Genomic DNA, 6,000 nt, shown 5'->3' with positions numbered 1-6,000 from the left:
TAATGTTTGCCTGCGTATCTGGAGAAAGGGTCAATGTAAAGTCTGTTTCATAACAATATAAAAGCAAATCTGTGACAAGGGGTACACAATTTGTTCCCATGGGAATACCAATTACTTGTCTGAAACCTGGCGTAAATGTTGTATAATAAAAAGGAAAGGGTTTTACAAACTTCATCACAGATTTACATTGTATAATGTTTATTCTAACACGATCCGCAGCAATTGCAATATAAACATATAGCGAAATCGCCTATACATGAATCTACGATAAAATATCGTTGGCTATTACATTTCACCCCGTATGATTATGACATAAGAAATTCTACTTCTGTTCCATTACATACGAATTATTTTAGGGCCATACCGTTGAAAACAACATTTCAAAAACATAATTATGATAAAAAGACATACCCACTTACATACGGTGTTCCGTTTGGACAATCGTGACTTTTTATTTAATTCTAAACCGCGATGCACGATGGTACGATGACGAAAATGCGATGGTGCGTTGGCACAATGATGAAACAACGATGGTACGATGGTGAAAACGCGATGGCACGATGACAAAATCGCGATGGTGCGATGGTGTAATGTCGATGTGATATCGCGTTTTCATCATCATGCCATCGCGTTTTCATCATCGTACCATCGCGTTTTCACCATCGTACCATCGCGTTTTCACCATCGTGCCATCAGGTTATCACCATCGTACCATCGCGTTTTCACCATCGTGCCATTGCGTTATCACCATCGTACCATCGCGGTTTCACCATCGTACCGTCGCGTTTTCACCATCGTAGCATCGCCTTCCGGTTAGAAATGCGTAGTTCCGTGCACTTGTATTTTCGTCAGCAATAGATGAATGTATCTCAATGTATTTTGTGAGAAGAAATTTACCATTTAGATTCAGCTGTTTTGCAAAATGTTTTACAAAATGTTCAGTGCTCAGTTCATTAAAACTGTGTAAAATCTTCAAGGCCACGTCTTTTGTATTTTATGTATGCATGAAAGTAAATAAAAAGCTGGGTGTAATAGTCACATGATATTATTCAAACGCTTATTCTTGTTATGATGTAGAAGGTACATAGTGCAATGTGAAAATGAGATTGTATCAAGCCTGTATTTTACTGACACATATACCGTACCACTGCGCATGACCACCGGAAGGCGATGGTACGATGGTGAAAATGCGATGGTACGATGGTGTTAACTCGATGGTTCGACGGTGAAAACGCGATTACACGATGGTGAAAACGCGATGGTACGATGGTGAAAACGCGATGGTACGATGGTGATAATGCGATGGTACGATGAGGAAAACGCGATGGCACGATGGTGAAAACGCGATGGTACGATGATGAAAACGCGATGGTACGATGATGAAAACGCGATGGTACGATGATGAAAACGCGATATTACATGGACATTTCACCATTGTTCCATTGCATCATCGCGATTTCGTCATCGTGCCATCGCGTTTTCACCATCGTACCATCGTTGTTTCATCATCGCGCCATCGCACCATCGCGTTTTCGTCATCGTACCTTCGTACATCGCGGTTTAGGAATATATTACAAGTAAACTTCTTCAGCAAGGTTACCGTTATTACAAATTGCGTAAATATTTTGCTAAATTTTACTATCGTAATTCTGATTTAGTTTTAAAATTCAATAGTAATTTAAAGACACTTCTGCCAGAAGGTATTTCTAAACCCGTTTTTTATGCGGATGTGGTTTACAAACTTCGTAAGATATTGGGTCATGGTAATTTTCCAAATGTATTTGGTAAAATTATAAAACGTTTTATTAAAAGAGGTAACGACCCAACTGTTTTGAGACATACCGCATGTTTAGTGTTCAACCAGTTTACAGTTGGACACTACGCTTCCCTCTTTGATTGTGTCTGACGGAAGAGGGGGAGGACTCTATGATAAGCAGTTTATAAATCCTACTAGGACTGAACTGTTTTGATATTTGTCTTCTGGCCTGTTTCGTCGGGCCCTTAAGGGTGTTTCTCTTGTTGCTCTGTCTTCTGAAAAGGCATTGCGTACATACGTATTTGGTTCTTAAGGTTTGCTTTTTATATATTTATACACGAGCATTTTTGTGTTTTACATGCCATGCCTTTTTGTTTCCATTACGTGTGTAAGAGATTTACCTGGAGGGAATTACTTTTATTTACACTGTCCCGTGTCTTTGGAACATGATGGGGGTAAGAGTGAGGTTGGGTGCGCACCATGAACCGGATTAAGCTCCTCAGTGGTGTTTTTGCCACTGACCGTTCCAAGGCGGTGCCCCACTGTGTTCCTTTGTTTGTTCGTTTTGTCCTGATGTGTTGGCTTTGTGTGTGTGTGTGTGTGTGTGTGTGTGTGTGTGTGTGTGTGTGTGTGTTCCTTCTGTTTGTTCGTTTTGTCCTAATGTGTTGGCTGTGTGTGTGTGTGTGTGTGTGTGTGTGTGTGTGTGTGTGTGTGGTGCACACATCTGCGTGCTGTGGGTTTCGTTTTGAGGAGGCTGCGTTTTTGGTGCGTAGCATTACCTGTTTGATATTTGTCTTTGTTTTTTTAGGATTCAATAAAAAGTCACGATTGTCCAAACGGAACACCGTACTTACATGTAGGACGCCCCATGTGGTTCTGGGACAATCTGTGTATGAAAAGCATTGGAACCACTGCCTTACCCTAGCATGATCGTAAGAGGCGACTAATAGGGTCTAACACTTGGTTTTGCAGTAACTCTGTGATTCCAGCAGGTATGCAAATTTCGATTCCATACCTCATGTTTTTATTTCGATGTAAATGAGATGTGGAACCAAAATTTGTAGTCCTGTTTGGCGCCATATAACCTATACTGTGTTGGTGCGCCGTAAAACCTAAATAAATAAATAAATATACATGTAGGACCGTAAATCACGTTTTGATCCCTACGAGCGTATTCAATTAGCTCAATTATGATTCAGCGGTGACGTCATAAATGTATGACATAAAGTATGACGTCATAATGATGTGACGTCATATAAAAGTTATGCTTGTAACACAAGGTCAACATACCTAATTTGATTATTCTGTTCATAAGTAATTTGCGAGCTGTCAGATAACAAGTTTATGAATACTTCTTAAAATTGTAATAACAAAGGAATAAATATCTATACGTTCTATTTGCTATGCAACACTTTCTAACCATGGGGGTAAATTGTAAGTGCATATGCTCAGAATGACGTATTACGCTGAAATATAGTACTGTAAAATACGAATTATTAGCGTTGTTAGAATCGAAATAATAAATATGTTCCAATAATTTTATCAACTGATAAAATATAGGAACAGATTTATTATTTCTTAAATAATGCAGCTAGTAAAACGTAAAAAATCTTTATCGAGATTGCAAGCGAGAAATGTAGCATTATCCATGGCAAGAGTCTTTTGAATTAAGGTATTAGGCCCCTAATAGTAATGTTTAAAAAATGGCATTTGCTTGGTATATTCTTACAGTTGACCGTGTTTCCCACTTTGTTGCAAATTTTCAAAAAATTTTACCGTGCCGTTTTTTATAAATTTTGTGTAATTTATGGTAATTCCTCAAGCTCCAATAGAGACAAATTTCAAAGTGGTGGCCTTTATCCAAAACGTTTGCAGAGAATTCATTTTACACTTACTTTTTATGAAAGAAACACCAAATTATTGGTAAACAATTATAAAACTTTAAATAATACTGTCAATATCATTTTTTTCTAGTGTGCCTCAAGTAAACGGATTTAATGAGACAGAATTCTAACTCCAACTTTTGAAAAATTAAGGTCGAATCCTGCGGGTCTGTTTTAAATTTTGCTCACTTCATTCAAAAATAAACTTGGGGCAGAAGTAAAACCTACCTACATTTCTTCCACAATATGTAATCTAAAGAATGAAGGCAAAATAGAGAACTTTTATCACATGTAACTCAGTATTTTTAAAGATGTCTAACTCTACCCCTTCTGTTTCAGAGGTGAATTCACTTTGAACAGCAATAAATCGCTTATCAAATGAATTTTTTTTCCACTTTTGTACAATAAATCAATAACAAGTCTTGAAAGAAGTAAACCCTTACTAGAAAAAAGGAAATTAAGGAAAGAAAATTTTGGTCCCAGTGGGGCTTGAACCTAAGGCCCCCTGAAAATTGCAGTCAAAGTAGGTTTATAGTAGAAATTGAATACTCTTCGAAAATAAGGTACTCTATTATGGGCCTTGGGGCAGAAGTAAAACCTACCTACATTTCTTCCACAATATGTAATCTAAAGAACGAAGGCAAAATAGAGAACTTTTACCGCATGTAACTCAGTATTTTTAAAGATGTGTAACTCTACCCCTTCTGTTTCAGAGGTGAATTCACTTTGAACAGCAATAAATCGCTTATCAAATGAATGTTTTTTCCCACTTTTGTACAATAAATCAATAACAAGTCTTGAAAGAAGTAAACCCTTACTAGAAAAAAGGAAATTAAGGAAAGAAAATTTTGGTCCCAGTGGGGCTTGAACCTAAGGCCCCCTGAAAATTGCAGTCAAAGTAGGTTTATAGTAGGAATTGAATACTCTTCGAAAAGGAGGTACTCTATTATGGGCCTTGGGGCAGAAGTAAAACCTACCTACATTTCTTCCACAATATGTAATCTAAAGAACGAAGGCAAAATAGAGAACTTTTACCGCATGTAACTCAGTATTTTTAAAGATGTGTAACTCTACCCCTTCTGTTTCAGAGGTGAATTCACTTTGAACAGCAATAAATCGCTTATCAAATGAATGTTTTTTTCCACTTTTGTACAATAAATCAATAAGAAGTCTTGAAAGAAGTAAACCCTTACTAGAAAAAAGGAAATTAAGGAAAGAAAATTTTGGTCCCAGTGGGGCTTGAACCTAAGGCCCCCTGAAAATTGCAGTCAAAGTAGGTTTATAGTAGGAATTGAATACTCTTCGAAAAGGAGGTACTCTATTATGGGCCTTGGGGCAGAAGTAAAACCTACCTACATTTCTTCCACAATATGTATTCTAAAGAATGAAGGCAAAATAGAGAACTTTTACCGCATGTATCTCAGTATTTTTAAAGATGTCTAACTCTACCCCTTCTGTTTCAGAGGTGAATTCACTTTGAACAGCAATAAATCGCTTATCAAATGAATTTTTTTCCCACTTTTGTACAATAAATCAATAACAAGTCTTGAAAGAAGTAAAAACTTACTAGAAAAAAAGGAAATTAAGGGAAAAAAATTTTTGGTCCCAGTGGGGCTTGAAACTATGCCCAGTTCCCCCCCCCCCCCCCCCCCTGAAAATTGCAGTCAAAGTAGGTTTATAGTAGGAATTGAATACTCTTCGAAAAGGAGGTACTCTATTATGGGCCTAATACCTTAAGGCAGTTGGTTTGTCAATAATTAAATCATGTGGTAAAGTAGTATACAAATAAGAAAAATAGTATGAAATTGTACTGACTGAATATGCCTTGTAATTATTGATTTTAAACTTATCCAGGATTTCGGCAGAATTTTTATTCGACCAAAATAAGTGTTTACCAGAGTTTTCGTATAATTTATCGCAATATATTTTCACGTAGGCTTTTACAGCAGTTAAACATGATGTTAATAGCTTTGAAATGTTTGTAGTAGTACAAGAGCTTGAATTAGCGATGAAACGAGCTTTATTAGTCGCCGGTAGAAACCGGTGACTATATTTGATACGCTTTAGGCTTCTGCAACTGGTAGGAGAAGTTATTAAAATGTGAGAATAAAAAAATGATATTGTTAATAAAATAGATATAAGACAGTTAATGAACGGCTTACATAAAGGAATAAGGAGCTGAAAATTACATAAGATTTTTATTATTTCAAATGATAGCTTTTTAGGAAAATAAGAAAAATGTGTAAGAACTTATCCCTATACTCCGTATCAATAGCCCTATCACGTGTTCTGAAACATGTAAACAGTCTCACAGCACTGCAGAGAGAATGCCTTTACAATCGGTTACAATCATGTCAGATT

The sequence above is a fragment of the Mercenaria mercenaria genome, chromosome 5 (assembly GCF_021730395.1).
Source record: "Mercenaria mercenaria strain notata chromosome 5, MADL_Memer_1, whole genome shotgun sequence".
Lineage (NCBI taxonomy): Eukaryota > Metazoa > Mollusca > Bivalvia > Venerida > Veneridae > Mercenaria > Mercenaria mercenaria.
This window is presented reverse-complemented; position numbering follows the sequence as displayed.